This window comes from Mustela nivalis, assembly GCF_964662115.1.
Source record: "Mustela nivalis genome assembly, chromosome: 17".
In the NCBI taxonomy this organism is placed as follows: domain Eukaryota; kingdom Metazoa; phylum Chordata; class Mammalia; order Carnivora; family Mustelidae; genus Mustela; species Mustela nivalis.
The window spans coordinates 50,820,107-50,837,559 of NC_139036.1; the positions used below are offsets into that span (position 1 = coordinate 50,820,107).

The 17,453-nt window shown below is 49.1% G+C and overlaps 1 long non-coding RNA gene across 2 annotated transcripts; it reads right to left on the bottom strand.

Annotated features, from left to right (window-relative positions):
* Positions 1-354: 354 nt before the first annotated feature.
* On the bottom strand, positions 355-17,185 carry LOC309852063. 2 transcript variants are annotated; one of them, XR_014305054.1, is made up of 6 exons: positions 16,905-17,185; positions 16,045-16,743; positions 11,078-11,177; positions 10,346-10,449; positions 9,149-9,261; positions 355-1,606 (listed from the first exon to the last, which is right to left on the bottom strand). It is a non-coding gene; the product is annotated as an uncharacterized lncRNA (long non-coding RNA). The 2 variants fall into 2 exon arrangements; XR_014305055.1 differs by lacking the exons at positions 355-1,606; positions 9,149-9,261; positions 10,346-10,449; positions 11,078-11,177 and having other exon boundaries at positions 16,044-16,743.
* Positions 17,186-17,453: the final 268 nt, after the last annotated feature.

A 17,453-nucleotide genomic window follows, 5' to 3' on the forward strand; every position in this document is an offset into this window, starting at 1 on the left:
ACAGGATTGCCTCTTTTCATCCTGTTTGCCCAGAATGAACTTATTTTTACCACACCCTTATCTTTGCCAGATGCTATTGGATTTAAACCTAGACAATGCTGGGGTACCTGGGTGGCTCAATCGGTGAGGCTTCTGCCTTCCCCGGGGGTGTCCTGATCAGATGTCCTAGGATCAAGCCCTGCCTTGGGCTCCGGGCTCAGCGGGGAGTCTGCTTTCCTCCTTTCCCCCTGCTCCCAAGCTCGCGCTTGCTCGCTCTCTCGCTCTCTCTCTCTTGTACATTTCTCTCTCTCAGTTAAATAAATAAAATCATTGAAAAAATGAATAAACCCAGACAACTCTAATTTTACTAGATTCTGTATTTATATTTGCATTGTCTTCCCTTTCTCCTTGTAGGGCAGAAAATCCGAGGAAGAAGATTATATAGAAGTTGGTTAACACAAAGCTTTTAACCAACAGAAGGGCCACTTGGGGCCCTGGAGACGAGGGGAAGGACAAGTGTGCCCACTTATCCCTGCAGTGTTAGTGGACAAAAGGACTGGGTCTTTGAAAAGAAAGGAGCAGCAGGTCCAGCCCCCACCTGGGGTTCAAGTTCAAAAGGTACTTATTCAGGGTCCCTTCACCCCTGTTACTGTTTTATTAAAGTTAGACCTCATGCCAGTAAAAAAGGTATGTGCACCTCTGCTAATAAAAATTAAAAAAATTAAAAAAAAAAAAAACAAAAACAAAAAACAGGTAGAGGGGCGCCTAGCTGGCTCAGTCAGTAGAACATGCCACTCTTGATCTCTGGGTTCTGAGTTCAAGCCACACCCTGGGCATGGAGCTTACCTTTAAAAATATAACTACCTACCTCAATAAATAAAACTAAAAATATAACTAAGTTGGGGATAGATTAGATAGATAGATAGATGGTTAATAGGGAGATAGCAAGTACTGTTTAAAAAAAAAAAAAAAAAAGCTAGAAAACTGTTCATACATTCCAGGGTGCCCCATTTGTGAAAAATCTCCACTTTTCTAAATCATGAAGATGGCAATTCCCATCTGTCTTCCAGTAATGCTGCCAGATGCGCACGTGAAAAAGGCCAGTAGGGTGTCCCAAAGACACAGATCGCTGCTCTACCCGGCGGACCGGCGCCCCCTTTCTTTCCCGCCATACAGCCGCCGGCGTCCAGACCATAGAGGTCAGGAGACCTCCAAAGTCCTAGAGAGGAAACGCGACGCTCGAAAGGCGGACTTCCGTCGAGGGCCTCTTCCGGCTCCGCCCCAGCCCTGCTGTGGGACGGGTTGGAGGCGGGGACGGGGGGTTTCGTCCTAAGTTCCTGCCTCAGGCTCGGGACTGTGGGAGGCGGTAGAACTGGGCGCGGGTCCCAGAAGGCGGGTCCGGGGTCCCCGCGGGCCGCCAGCTCTGAGGGACCAAGACGCTGCAGGGTGGGAGGGTGGGGAGAAGGGCTTCCCGGAGGGGCCACCCCTGAAGCCGTGGGGTCGGCCCGTTTGTCCCCGAAGTGATGCCTCGCGTTCGGCCCCTCGGATACCCAGAACCGTGGACTTGTTTCCTTGCGATGACTTCTCGGGGCCGTCTGGCTTGTAGAAAGTGATGGCGACACCCCAGCTGAAAAAAAGAAAGCAACAACAACAACAAAAAAAAACAAAAAACAAAAAAACGCCATTTAGGGCGCGTTCCCGCGTACCAGAGAGAACGGCCTCCTCGTCCATTTAAAACAGTCCAATAACTAAAACTGAAATAAGGGCCTTAGTATTTCATTGTGGCCAGAAAAGGGAAACGGAGTCGGGTGGAATCATGATGAACTGTGGCCCAGGAAGAAGGGGGGGGGGGCAGAGGAGCCCCCAGAGGGCAGTTTGGGAGGAGGTGGGGACACCCTCCCTGTGGGAGAGGAGGGTGCAGATTTGAAATAAAAAAAGATCTGTTTACCGAGGGGAAATGGGACACTCTCCATTGCAGCTTGTTTGCGGGATGCAGGCCTGGTTCTTTCTCTTCTTCGGACAGGCCGACTGCCTGAATATTGGAACTCGATTGTCCATGATTTTACTTATTTTTTATTTTTTTTATTTTATTATTTTTTTAAGTGAAGTGTATTCTTTTTTATTTTTAAAATATTTTATTTATTTATTTGACAGAGATGACAAGTAGGCAGAGAAGCAAGCAGAGAGGAGGAAGCAGGCTCCCCGCTGAGCAGAGGGCCAGATGCAGGGCTCCATCCCAGGACCCTGGGATCATGACCTGAGCCAAGGCAGAGGCTTTTTTCTTTCTTTCTTTCTTTTTTTTTTTTTAATTTAACAGACAGAGATCACAAGTAGGCAGAGAGAGGGGGAAGCAGACTCCCCGCTGAGCAGAGAGCTTGATGTGGGATCTGATCCCCGGGGACCCTGAGACCATGACCTGAGCCGAAGGCAGAGCCTTGAACCCGCTGAGCCACCCAGGCGCCCCTGTCCTCCATTTTAAAGTGAGGATAAAAAGTAATAATTATAAAAAACTCAGTGAAGATGAGGTCTGCCATCTCTCCTGCTGTGGGTGATTGTACGGTGGCCTGGGTTCTTTGGTGAAACTTGTTTTACTAGATCGTGGAATACTTCACATCATGGGTTCGGCATAATGGATGAAGAAGCTTGGGATCTGAACTGTGCCCTCTTGGCACGGTTAATGAGAGACCACAGAATTGTTCTGAGAAGCCCTGTAGTAATGGAACTTGTCTAACTTTGTTTAGCGTGGTGTTTCTCAAGCATCTGACCACAGAAACTTTTGAGTAACACCCTATTAATATCTCTCCAGTGTGGTTTTTCCCAGAACAAATTTTGGGAAATACTGACAGAGAAACCATTCACCTGGGCGCTGACCAGCTCAGAAGTCACTCTCACTTCTCAAAAGCCATTTCAGATGGACTTTTTTTGAAAATCATCTGGATTTCAGTAAAGACAGTTGCTTGAGAGAATGGTCCATAATTAACAAAGTACTACAACCCATGTAACCTTTGGAATAGGAAGGAAACCCTCCTTGCCTCTCCTACATGTCATGGACAGTAGATAGTATCTCAATATTACTGAGCAAATACTATCAAAATATAATTTAAAACAATGGAAATAATAATCTGGGGAGAAAAAAAAACATGAATCGTTCCCAGCGAAAATTCTACAGTTAAGCCTTCTTGATGACAAACCAAGGAAATCTATTCATGGACTCCTAGAAGGACCTACTTTAAATAGAATGTCCTAGAAGGACCTACTTTAAATAGAATGTAGCTAAAAAACCATGTAAGTGAGTTGTACCTATGACATTCAGTGACATTCACTGCAAACTTGCCCTCACATAGAATAAAATGCCATACAAGTATCGTCTTGAACTTTGCTCAGGATTGCTTAGTTACTGAAGTAACAACAGAAGCTCTTAATGAGGTAGTTTCACTTTTGGCACAAACCTCTGTCAGGGAGAGCTTTGAAGTAACTTCTTAGTATGTTACTAAATTTGCGGTTTGGAGCAAAACCCGCCTAAAGATGAGGGTGAGAATAGGTTGGACAGTCCTTGTTCCATTGTGTAGTGCCAGAGACCTAGTTTTATTACTTTGCACAGAGGTAAGAAGGCTCCAGAAGACACGCTAATACTAACCAAACTCAAAAGAGATTGATGTATAAACCTAGAGTGGGAGTTAATTCCTTTCTAGTGAAAAATACAATCTTCAGTCATCTGGATAATTTTATTTGCGAAGAGTGTGTTCCTTCTTGAAGGAAGGTCTACATGGGAGACCCGATTGTTACAGTACCGTATGTTGTATTGAAGACAAATCAACAAGGAGAATGATATCCAAATTTAATAGCATCTGGTGTCTTCACTCTACAGATACACCTGTCAGCTTGGCTGGATATTTATGTTCACGACTAAAAGGCACTCTCTCCTGTGGTGCTAGAGGCAAGATAAAAACTTGCTTTTTGAACATCCCTTTCAGAAATCCTCTCCCCATATTCTTTCTCAAGCTAGAGTACAATGCATTTCACTTGGTTTAAGCTTTTCTGTTTACAGCCTCTATCCAGGTTTAAGCTTTTTCTGTTTACAGCCTCTATCTAGCTGTGCCTCCCTGAAGTTGCTCCCAGCTCACCAAGTTTGGATTTGGGGTCTGTGTAGATAGTCTCTCTGTCCTTTCCATTGATGATTGATTTCATTCTATATATTTGATCTCTTTCCGAAATTGAAGTACTTATTGGCCCTCTTGTTGGTTCAAAACCTTAGGAGCTTCCTGGGTGAAATCTGGAACTGTTTGCCATGCACAGAGCACAAGGAGAGACCAAAGAAAAAGGCCAACCCCAGATTAGTAGGTAGTGGGTCTAATATGCAAGGCTTGTCTTGGGTGGCTATAAGATGAGTAAATCTCATTCACCCACCAGAATGTTAAAAGTTTATTTAGGAGCCTTAATGGGGTTCAGTCCTGTGTACTGTCCACATGAACTCAACACAAATTGCTCTCTCAAAGCTATGTCCTTGAAAATGACTCTCACCATGGGAGCAGCAGACAGAATATAAACTTCAAGGATGGGAGGGGTGAGGAGCCTCCAGTTGCCCAGGTCCAGCCTAAGGGTCAACTGGTGACCGATGTCCACTTGATGACTTCCTCCAACACCCATTTAACCCATCCAAGAACCAAAACCTGTATTCATGTATTTAATAATCTTCATTCCTCTATGAAACTGTACTTGATGTTAAGACTAACTGCAGAAAATTTTCTAATCAAATAGGACCCTTCAATTCCATTGGGTACATAGTCAAAATTTGTCCCTTATTGAGATATTAGAGCTATAATTATCTAGATAGCTCTTAGGTGTTTTCTCCACTTCTAATTATAAATTCTAGTAGTGACCGACTTTGTGTATATTTTATATATGCTCCCAACAGCAGCTGTCATTTATCTACATTAGGTCTTAATTTAGTATACTTGAAGAATGGCCTGGAAGAGAAATTTCCAGGAATTTGAAGAGCTAGCTCTTGGGGTTTGAGCTCAACAGCACCTATCTGCGACAAATTAATAATTAAGGGACTGAAGAGCTTAAGGTCCCCATGCTCCACCTACACAAGAGGAGGGTAGAAAAAGAAGACTACTGGGGGCGGAAATGCAGCCAGGAAAATAGCACCAGGCCAGGCAAGAGATCTTACGTAAGTGCTTTAGGAAATTCTCATACAGGGGCACCTGGGTGGCTCAGTAGGTTAAAGCCTCTGCCTTCGGCTCAGGTCATGATCCCAGGGTCCTGGGATCGAGCCCTGCATCGGGTTCTCTGCTCCACAGTGAACCTGCTTCCTCCTCTCTCTCTGCCTGCCTCTCTGCCTACTTGTGAGCTCTCTCTCTGTCAAATAAATAAATAAAATCTTTTTTAAAAAAAATAAAGAAAATTCTCATACCAAGTGATGTCAACAACCTATGAGATTTGGGGCTGCTCCAAGAGCTGTGTCGTGAACTGAGTCCAGACATTCACACGGAAGAGCAGGTACCAGAGCTGCTCACACCACAGTAGTTCCTGTTATTCTGCAAGAGGATACCAGACCCCAGTGGGAACAGCACCTACCAAGTGCAGAAGAAACTGCCATTGTTTTTAGAAGCTCTTGGGGAGATTCAGGATAATGGGTAAAATGTAAGAGGTCTGAGCATGTGGAGAGTTGGAGAAGGCGGGCACAGAGGGCTGGGACCACCAAGCCAGCTGCGTAGTCCCAGCAGCGGTAGAGACGGGATCCTAAGATGGTCTCTACCAGGCTGGACTGAAAATCTTGGTCTCTTCAATCTGACTCCCTCAGAGCTTGCCCTACAGCTTACTGTCCTTGGAAATGAGTGAAGATTTGGTCTTGTTGCAAATCTGGCACACAGCTCCTAAACCCTTGGCATCTCAGCAGTGTTAAGAGTGTCTTTTGGATGCTGAAGAGATGGCTGGTGGCTGGAGGCCCTCAGGGCTGATCTCCAGAAAGACCAAGGCTTGACCAAGCCCTATCCCCTGACTTCTAGAGGGAGAAGAGGGGCTGGAGTCCATCACTAATGTCTAGTGATGTAATCAATCATGCCTATATAATGAAACCTGCCTAAAAACCTCAAAAAGATGGGCTCAGGGAGTTTCAGTGTTGGGGAACACATCTAGGTTCAGTGGCTCACCCTGAGAGAGCTTGGAAGTTCCAAACACCCCACCACCCTCCCGTGCATCTCTGCCGTTTGCTTGTTCCTAAATTGTATCCATTATAATCAACTGCTAATAGTAAGTAAAACGATTTGTGAGTTCTAGGAGTTGGTCTAGTGAGTTATCCAACCATGTGCTTGGGGATGCTGTGTATTGATAGCCAGTCATCAGAAGTACTGGTGACCTGGGGCTTGGACGGGCATCTAACATGGGGACAGTCTTGTAGGACTGAGATCGTAAACCTGTGGAGTCTGATGCCAACCCCAGGTAGTGTCAGAACTGAACTGAACTGTGAGACACCCAGTCGGTGTTGAAAAACTGATAGGTGTCAGGAAAGAAAACAAAAAACAAAAGCCCCATTCTTGAATACAGATGCAAAACTTCAATAAAATATTAGTAAATAAAATCAAGCATCCAGGGGTGTCTGGGTGGCTCAGTCCATGGAGCGTCTGACTTCAACTCAGGTCGTGATCTCAGGGTCCTGGGATGGAGCCCCATGTCAGGTTCCCTGCTCAGTGGGGAGCCTGCTTCTCCCTCTGCCCCTCCCCCTACCTCGTGCATGCATGCAAGTGTGCGCTCTCTCTCTCGCTCGCTCGCTCTCTCTCTCTCTCAAATAAATTAAATCTTTAAAAGTAAATAGTTAAAGTAGATGAAAAAAATCAAGCATCCAACTAGGGTTGCAAGGATGATTCAATATTCTAAAAATCAATCAAGGTAATCATCACAGTAGAAAAAAATTCATTAAACTTCAGAGACGCCTTGTTTTGTTGTGCTGCATTTTATTCACATCACAGATCCTGTGTTTTTCACACATTGAAGGTTGGTGGCAACCCTGAGTCAAGCAAATCTTTTGGCTCTGTTTTCCCAGCAGCATTTGGTCACCTCATGTCTGTGGGTCACATTCTGTAATTCCCACAAAATTTCAGACTTTTTCTTTTTTCTTTTTTAAGATTTTATTTACTTATTTGAAAGAGATAGCACAGAAGGAGAAGGAGAGAGAGAAGCAGACTCCCCCACTGAGCAAGGAGCCCGACATGGGGTTCGACCCCAGGACCCTGGGATCACGACCCAAGCTGAAGGCAGCCACTTAATCAACAGCCACCCAGTCTCCCCTCAAACTTTTACATTATTATTATATTTGTTAGAGTGGATCTGTGATCAGTGATTACCACTCACTGGAAACTCAGATGAAGTTAGCATGTTTTAGCCATAAAGTCTTTTTAAAATAAAGTATTTTTTTAAGATTTTATTTATTTATCCGACAGACAGAGATCACAAGCAGGCAGAGAGGCAGGCAGAGAGAGAGGAGGAAGCAGGCTCCCCACTGAGCAGAGAGCCCAATGCGGGGCTCGATCCCAGGACCCTGGAACCTTGACCTGAGCCGAAGGCAGAGGCTTTAACCCACTGAGCCACCCAGGCTCCCCTAAAATAAAGTATTTTTAATTAAGATACATACATTGTATATGCAAGCATAACGCTCTTGCACATTTACTAGAACACAGTATAGGGCAAACACAACTTTTACAGACACCGGGAAACCAAAGAATTCACTTGACTCGCCTTATTGCCATGTTTGCCTTATTACAGTGGTCAGGAACCAACCTCAAAATATCTCCAAGGTAGACACGTCTCTGGATGCACACATAAAAGGATGACTTTGGGGAAAGTGATTTCAAAAAAGTGATACTGAATTCATCTCGCCTTCCTCCCTCCTCCTGAGTTTTGTCCCTCCAGTTGGGATTAATTTGTAGGGATCTGTAGTCTCTGCTGGCCCTTGCCTGTGCCATCGACTATACCACTTGTCATGTTACAAGGGCCCTTGATTCTGTAATCATGGCACCCCGTGGCTTTACACATTGCTCCCCATCTCTGGCTCTGCGTCTTTTACTGATTCTTCAGTCTGCAAGACAAAAGAGATGGAGGCTGACAAGCAGGTACTACTGAGTGACTTATCACTGTAGTAAGTACTCTGGTGGGTACCAGACGGACAGAGAGGAACCGAGGTCCTCACCAAAGGTCCCAGTGCGGATAAACGGCAGGGCTGAAATGTGAGATGTGAACCCAATCAGTCTCGTTCCAATATTCATCCTCTTAATCATTCCATGTCCCTAAATCTACAGGCACGTAAACCAGCCAGGATGCTAAGCGCTGTCAGAAAGACATAAGGTACCCAATACCATCAAAGTACACAGGAAAGTGATTAGTTCTGAATGGGTGTGGGTTGATTCTGGAAAGTTTTTTTTTTATTTATTGGGCACCTGGGTGGCTCAGTGGTTAAGCTGCTGCCTTTGGCTCAGGTCATGATCTCAGGGTCCTGGGATCGAGTCCCGCATCGGGCTCTCTGCTCAGCAGGGAGCCTGCTTCCTCCTCTCTCTCTCTCTGCCTGCCTCTCTGCCTACTTGTGATTTCTCTGTCAAATAAATAAATAAAATCTTAAAAAAAAAAAAAGATTTTATTTATTTATTTGACAGAGATAGACATAGCGAGAAAGGAACACAAGCAGAGGGGAGTGGGAGAGGGAGAAGCAGGCTCCCCACCAAGCAGGGAGCCCGACGCGGGTCTCAATCCCAGGACCCTGGGACCATGACCCAAGCCTAAGGCAGACGCTCAACCGACTGAGCCACCCAGGTGCCCTGGAAAGATTTTAAAGAAAGAGGCAGCAGAACTCCCGGGGAGCTCAGCCGGTTAAGTGTCTGCCTTCGGCTCAGGTCATGATCTTGGGGTTTGGGGATCAAGTCTGAGGTCGGGCTCCCTGCTTAGCTCACCGTGGAGTCTGCGTCTCCCTCTGCCCCTCCTCCCACCTCTCCTGTCACTTGGGCTTGCTCTCTCTCTCTCAGATAATAAAATCTTAAAAAAAAAAAAAAAAAAGAGGTAGCATTTAAATGGAGACTTAGAAGGTGAGGGTTTGGGCAGAAGATAAGGCTGTATTAGGACAGACTGGACCGCACTGTGGAATCAAAAACTTCACACAACAAAAATCGATTTCTCTTACGCAAATGCAAAATCCAGTGGGCCATGGTCCGGGGCATTCTGTCAGGGTCCTGACTCTGAGATCCAGGCTGCTGCCACCGCTGGTCCTGCCTTCCAGCAGTTGCTTTCCTGATCCTGATGCAGGGACAGAGACAACACTGAGGGGTGTACACACCTACATTGCACTGCTTTCAGCCCGGGAGCCACACACATCCTGTCTGCTTGCGGCCCCCTGGTTCTAATGGGAGAGCACAGGGTGAGAACGCCTTGCCTCGCCCCAGGGAAAGGGGGCATCCCAGACCGGGGGAAACAAACGTGTGCAAAGGCCTGAGAGCACCGAAAGGCATGGTGTGCGTGGGGAGAAACAGAGGGATGCAGGACCCAGAAGACCGCCAATGTCATTTCATACGTGTATTGGTCCCTGCCCTAGAGCAAATTACCATCAACGGGCATGGGCTGAGTGGCTTAAACAACAGAAACTCTTTTTCTCCTGGGGGTGGAGGCTGGGAAGTCTGAGATCAGGGTGTCAGCAAAGTGGGTTTCTTCCAAGCCTCTCTCCTTGGCTGGCAGGTGGCCATCCCTCCGCCTAGTGTCCCGTGTGTCTCTCTGTGTGTCTTAATCTCTTCTTTTTTTTTTTTTTTTTTAAAGATTTTATTTATTTGTCAGAGACAGAGGGAGAGAGAGCGAGCGAGCACAGGCAGACAGAGAGGCAGGCAGAGGCAGAGGGAGAAGCAGGCTCTCTGCCGAGCAAGGAGCCTGATGTGGGACTCGATCCCAGGACCCTGGGATCATGACCTGAGCCGAAGGCAGCTGCTTAACCAACTGAGCCACCCAGGCGTCCCGTGTCTTAATCTCTTCTTATAGGAACACCAGTCACACTGGATGAGACCCTCCCCTACTGGCCTCATTTGAACTTAAATCACCTCTTTGAAGGTTCTGTCTGCCAGGAACTCAATGTTTGTGACCCTCCCACTCCCCATTTGGACGGCGAAGCTCTCAACCACCAGGAAGACCGTATTTAGAGATGGGGCCTTTCCGGAAGTCATTAAGGTTAAATGAGGTCAGAAAGATGGGGCCACGCTCAGATAGGATTCGTGCTTGTAAGAAGAGACCCGAGGGCCCCCTCCCCCCGCCCCAACTCTCTCTGGGGTCTCCTGCGGACCCAGCCAGGGGGTCGCTGCCTACAAGCCAAGGACAGAGTTGTCAGAATAAAACCCACCTTGCCAGCACCTTACTCTCTGGCCTCCAGGACAGGGAGACAGGACATTTCTGCTGTGGAAGCTCCCCCAGTCGGTGGGATTTTATTTTGGCTGCCAGAGCAGACTAAGATAACATCCGAATATAGTCACACTCTGAGGTCCTGGTGGTGAGAACTTGAACACGGGACTCTGGGGTTGTGGGGGCGGGGGTGGGACTCGATTCAGCCCGCAGCCCCGGGCCACTGGGGCCTCTCAGGAAGGAGCATCATCGTCTGCCTTGGTTTGTAGACAGTAATGAGAAAGGGGACGTGCAGCAGCGGGGGCCCCAAGAACTGGTGCAAGCCGCGGTCTGGGCTGTTGCAGCAGGGACAAGACGGGGTGCAGGCCGGAAGCACCTGCAGGTGTGATCCCTTGTCCTTGGACACCAGGAACAACTTGGTGAGGGAAAGAGAACAGGATCCGAGGCTTTCCAGCCTCCCTGCCAGGCAAATGGAGGTATCTGGGTCCAAGCTAGGAAACCCAAACACAGCAGCCTGTTTGGGAAAAGCAAGACTTTGGGTGGGTGCTGGTCTGCCGGAACAGACGCCCAGAAGCCTCCAGGAGATGTCGGACCTCCAGCCTCGGTCTCCAGCTCCAGGGAGGGAGGGGAGAGGGTATCCCAGGGTGCAAGCACAGCGCAAGCAGAGGGAGGGACGCAGGAAGTATCCGGGTTGGTGCAGATAACCACAGTGAGACCGAAGGTCTTTCCTCACCATTCCCATAGCCGCCAGGTCTGGCCTGCCACATCTTCATCTGGAGGACCCCTGCCAACCATGGCTCCCTCTTGATTGAACTCTTTCAATCCTGCAGTAGCTTTTATATTTTTAATGTGTTTACTCATTTGAGAGAGCAAGAGAGCCTGAGCAACAGCAGAGAGAAGTAGACCCCCCCACCCCCGCCCCCAAGCAGGGAGCCCAACACGGGGCTCAATCCCAGGACCCCAGGATCATGACCTGAGCCAAAGGCACACGCTTCCCCAACTGAGCCACCCAGGTGCCCCTCTGCCACCGTGATTTTCCTGCTATTCATCCCAACTCTGTGCAACAAAGCCCTCTCAGTGCCTGAATGTACCCGAGGTTCCAGTGGGACCACTGGTCTTCCCTGTATCAGGGAAGCATTCAGGTTCAGCTGTGTGACTCTGCGCCCATCATTGAACCTCTCTGAATCTCTGCAATTTTATCCACTGAGGGGGAAAAATGTTAATTCCTGTCCCGTCTATCTAAAAGGGTAGCTGTGAAGAGCAAATGAAAACATTGACTATGAAACAGATACTCTCTAAGGCAACACAGAAATAGTGACAGCTGGGGGTGGGGGGTGCCGGTGACAGAAGTTATTGTCACAATCTGCCCTTCAGAGACCAGTCAGTAAAGCTACAGAAGAAAAACAGAGCCGGACAACCTTATCCAGAGAGAGAAATGTAATTGAATTCTTCTTATGAATCCAATTCCATGATTGCTAAAAAGATACAACATAATCTTCGTCTTCCGGGAGCTGGGGTAGCAGGACAGCCAGAGGTCAACACCAAGCACGGAAGAAAGTGTGCCTCATGTGGACCTCAAAGGGAGCGAAGATGATCAGGATGGTCAGGGAATGCTTCCTGGAGGAAGTGGACTTGGAAGGAAGCCCGGGATGCGGCCAAGGTAGAGAGGAAGGAGGTATACACAGACCCGGCTACATTAGAAAGAAGAGTTGAGCAGGAGAGCCTGAACTGGAGAAAGTCTACCTGCCACCCCTACTCAGAAGTCAACATGGGGAGCAGGGGCTGAGATTCCTCTTTCCTTCTACTGCTAAACCAGTATTTGCTGCTGAACCACCATCCTTAGAAAGGGGCTAGAATCAGGTGCATTGTCCATTGAAACCATTCCAGACGCAGTGCCCACCACGCTGCCAGCCCGTGGGGGCCCACGTGGCACCCAGGGCTCCTCGTGCAAAGCTGACTGCACACTTCATCTGCAGGGACACTTTACAGGCTCACAGATGGCTCTGGAACCGTGACAGCAACTTGGCCACTAGACCAGCCAGGGGCCCGCAGCAGCAAGGGAGCAGAGGGGCTGGGAGGAGGCTGCATCTCCTGGACATCGGGGGGCTGGGGGAGCCACCGGCTGTGGGGGTCCCCTCCTTGTGGCAGCAGCCAGAGGTGCCTTCTTCCCCAACACATACAGACACACACACACACACACACACACTCTGTCAAGCTAGAGTTAGTTTCTAATGACACGGCTGAATACTTCCTCCTTTACTCATAACTTCTCAGGTTATAAATAACTTTTACCAAAAATACTACATTTCACTGGATGAAATGGCCATCTTCTTGGTAGAGGGTCAGGGTGGAGGGTTGTGGTGGGGGGATCCTAGGCAGCAGACGGAGGAGCTTTTACTCATGGGGCCACTTAGAAATTGAAACTTCTCTGATAAAAATATCCAGCAGGTTCCTTTCTTTCCCTTTGTGTTTAAAAAAAAAAAAAATCAGTCTATGAAAAATTTGAAACTAACCTCCAAAGATCAATAAGAACTATTTTAAAACACCCAGGAAAAAAAGAGGCAGATTTCTTGCCAGCAAGGAGGTCCCACTGTGTATGAAGGGAGGTTTCAACGGGGAGAGGGGAGTGTGTGTGTCCCACGTATATCTTTCCGGAGTTGCTATGGTCTGAATATTTGTGTGACCCTAATAGTCACAAGTGGAAACTTAAAATCCAAAACGAATGAAGAACAGCCTTGAAAATTCCCTAAGCAGGAAAGAAAAAAACAACAACCAAAAGCCAGTGTAGTTGTACAAAGATTGATTTAGCTTATTTTGCAAGGCTAACTTGACCTGGGTCGTTTCTTGCTTACACCTCTGGAATTATAAGCAAATGTGAACTGTTGCCCCTGGTTGATGTGAGGTAAGCACGGCCGACTTCCTTATCATTTAGGAAAATTCTAATATTAAAACCAATCCCTATAAAAAATTAATTCACTGCCTTCACGCGTTCTAAGTTGTTTTTGGACAGTATGTCCCTGAGCCTCATTCCATGCTTTGGTCTGAGTGCTCCTGTTTTGTAAACTGTCTTTTACCATCAGCTTTTACTAATTACTATCTCGGTGATTCATTAGTTTTATTTCTGTAAAGTCTTCGTCAATGAGATTAGCGCCCTGAGAATCGAAGAGACCCCTTTCCACCATGTGAGGACACCACACACAGTATGGGGCTGGGAAGAGGGTTCTCACCAGACCCGACCACGCTGGCGGCTCAGACTTCCAGCCTCCTGAACTGGGAGAAATAAATTTCTGTTGTTTATAAGCTAGCCGGGCTGTGGTATTTTGTTCGAGCACTGTAAGCTGTCTCAGACAAGAATCTTTCCATTTGGGTCCAGAATAATTTTCCTCTGACCTTTTCCGATGTAAATTCACTTAAATGGTTCCTTAAAAAAGAGTCATCATAAATCTAACATGTACAGTGTGGGACCAACTCCCAAAGTCTCAGAGAGGTGATCTTGGCCATCTCCTTATCCACCAATAAAAGAAAGTGCATACGCACACACACACACACACACTGCTGTCCAGACCACAGCCTCCTGGCTCCATAGAATCCTGACTTCTCCACGACTAACTCCTGAGGCCACAAATAAAAGCTGCAAGAAAGTAGTTGTCCTTGGCTTCTCTGACCCCACAACGAGCCTAGCGTTGCCCATCGCAGAGTCCCGCTGGCTGAGGTAGGACATCAGGCACTGCTGAGAATCCAGACGGTCACTACAAGCCCATCGGAAGCAAGAGTGTCCAGAGCCCGTCCACCCACGGTCACAGTTTCCCCTCATGTGAAGTGGCGGTCACTCTCCATAAGGTGTCAGAGAGCAGAGTGTTCCTATAAACCAGAGTGGGCTTCCTGGCGACCAACCTAATCATATCCTTTGTTGTGCAAAGACGTAACAGGGTCCCAACCACCCTACTCTCTTCTCCAGCAGGGCTCCTGTCCTGTCGTGTCCCGCCCTGTCCACTGCCACCGAGCACAGTCTGCAGGCTCGAGTCCCAGATGCCTTGCTAGCTGTGTCCAGCCCCCAAAAGTCCTCACTTCTGTTACATTCTCAACAACCACTGAGAACCTTTCCCAAGTATTGCAGAACCTCCCTCTGGAAAGAGAACTGCTGGATGGCCAACACCATCTGACTCCAGTCAACAACAGACACACAACAGATCCCCAGCTAAATGCGAGTCCTCCTGCTCCCGTGTCCCGCCCCTCTTCTGACACCCCGTCTGCCTCAAGAACACCCTTGCACCCTTCGAAAGCCAGCTAAACCACCACAGAACCTTCCAGAATCCTTTCACGATACTGCACCCAGGATACAGAATGTGCCCGCATAGGCACTTCCTCTACCTCCAAGTGTCTGTCGTGGCACCTGTGATGAGCCACGGGATTGGCATATGTGGCCGTCTCCCCCTACTAGACTAGAAGCCACTTGCAGGCAGGGATCAGGTCTCAAATGTCTCTGCCATCCCAGCATCTAACGATGTCTGAAACACGGGAGATCCTCCGTGTACATGTGCTATGTGGAGGCATATATATATTTTTGCTTTCCAAGCAATTCTAGATTTTTTTTTTTTAATTCTAGATTTTTTTAAAATTCACTTATTTGACAGAGAGAGAGAGAGAGGAAGCACACAAACAAAGGAGAGAGGCTGGCAGATAAAAAGGGAGAAGCAGGCCCCCCCAGCTGAGCAGGGAGCCCAAAGCTGGGCTTGATCCCGGGACTCCCGGATCATGACTCAAGCCAAAAGCCCAACCAACTGAGCCACCCAGATGCCCCTCCCCAAGCATGTCTAAATCCATCCAAGCCTTCTTAAGATCCCTACTCCTTGTAGTCCTTGCCCAGGCCCAAAAGCCTCCCTAAATTGAACAGAAAAACACTTTAGAGGCCTGGAGGAACATTTTGTCCACCTCACCCCTAGCTGGCCAGAGCTGCCGGGACACAGGAGAGAGGCTGGAATCAGAACAGAGCCCTGTGGTTGTCGGGGGCCACACCAGGCTGCCTAGCCACACTCTTCTGTCCACTGTGTGTCATTGGCTCACTGCCCCCAGGCAAAATTCCTGGACTGTAGAATTTCTACCTCTTTCTTTCTGCCACATCTTTCTTTTTCCTTTTTTTTTTTTTTTTTTTTTTTTGAGAGAGAGAGAGAGACAGAGACAGAGGTGGAAAGGGGCAGAGGGAGAGGGAGAATCTTCAGCAGGCTCCACACCCAGCACAGAGCCCAATGCAGAACTCTCACGACCCTGAGATCATGACCTGAGCTGAAACCAAGAGTCAGCAGCTTAACTAACTGAGCCACCCAGGCACCCCTCTTTCTGCCACATCTTAAGCAAGCCCATTAGCCCTCCCTGCTGGGGTGCCAGTCCCCACATCCTGCAACAGAAATCAGAAGTGGGCAGCAGCAGGGGCTGGCGGGCCTGTCTACCCGATAGGTGCACTGGGCCTGAGATGGGGACACGGCAGTCCGAGGAGAAAGAAACAACCTCTGACCAGTAACCTTTCTCCCGGTCCTGGATAAGCCTGGCACTTTCTAGGCAGCTAGAGTTGTACTGAACACAGGAGGACTTGGGTGAACTCTGTAAGCTCCGGGAAAAGAAGACGTGCCATCTTTCCTCTCCTTCACATCAGGCTGGTCTTTTGACCTTGATTTTGAGCTTGAATCTGACCACATCCCTCACCTGCTCCAAATTCCTCCGTAGCTTCTTCTGGGGAAAATCAGGCCGCCTCTGAAAGGCACAGGAGATGGGTATGATCCGTTGTGGCCTCCCTGTCCAGCCTCACACTCCCCTGGTATAATAAATTCAGCAATAGCAAGCAACCTGCCTCCAACACCAGACTCGCTCCTGCCTCTGCTCTGGGACATGCCACCCCCACCCCCTGCGGCTTCCCTTCTGCCCTTCTTGGGCAGAAAGTCCCTTCAGTCTCAGCCTCAAGGCTCTCTGGATTTGGGGTGCCTCACACAGGATTGGAAATTCCGACCCACTGCAGGCAGCACACTTCAAGTTTTTGCTGTCCTAGTGAGACCAGTTTGACCAAATTGCACCAGTTTTTCCAGTCCTGGTCCTCAACAACCTCTTCTCTTACCTGTAAAATTGGGGGAAATAATGGGATCTCATAGGGTTGGTGAGAGGGCTGATCTCGGGAAGCAGCGGTAGGTAGGTAGCTGGGGAAGGGAGGAGCCAGGGGAAGGAAGGCAACACAGCGGGCATTCACGTGCAGACCAGCCTGTGGATCACCGGAGCTGGTGGGAACCGCTGGGGGAAAGGGCGCAGAACACCCTCGGAACAGTCCGGCCTGGGCTCATAGGAAGCTCTTCACCCTCCGACTTTCTGCCCAAGCACGGCTGACTCTTCAAGACCAGCGGGCAGCTTGCAAACCTGAACAGATAATGTTATTACAACACACGCCAGTTTGAAGACCACAGGGATGCCCTCCACTCCGGCCACACGCCCCGCGCCTCGCCAGCATCTCTGCGGACACTTCCCAGAGTTGGGACCCCGCGCACCTCCCGGGGCCCAGGGCACCGGACCGCGCTCACCTTCTGCAGAAATGCCATCCTCGGCCTGTACTGTTGGCCTTGGTGTCGGATCGTCATCCTGGACCCTGGATGAAGGCACCATCAGAAGCCGAGCGGAGCGCAGGAGAGGAAGCCCCCGGCCAAGGCACCCGCGTGCCCGGCACTGGCACTAGCGTCCGGGTGGACGGGGGGCGGGGGCGGCTGCTGCCCGCGGCACCCCCTTACTCTGCCTTGGCCCCCGCCCCGGGAAAGCCGCTGGAATCTGCGCCAGCCAATCAGCGCGCCGCGCCGCGGGCTCATTAGCATACCCTGCGCTGTCGCCCACTGCCGCCAGGGGGCGGTGTCTGGTCCTGGAGGGACCCCGCGGAGCTTCGGGTGGTGACACCCGCGTGTTCGGGGCGCCGCGAGTGGGAGCCTCTGTCGCAGAGAGCGAGCCTTGGAACGCATCCCTGAAAACTGGGGAAGTGAAGACAGTATACCGCGGAGTCTGGATCCCTGGCTAGGCTGCCACCGAGTCACTGCGTGGCCCTTAGCAAGTTGCTTCATCTTTCTGAGCATCAGTTCCTTATC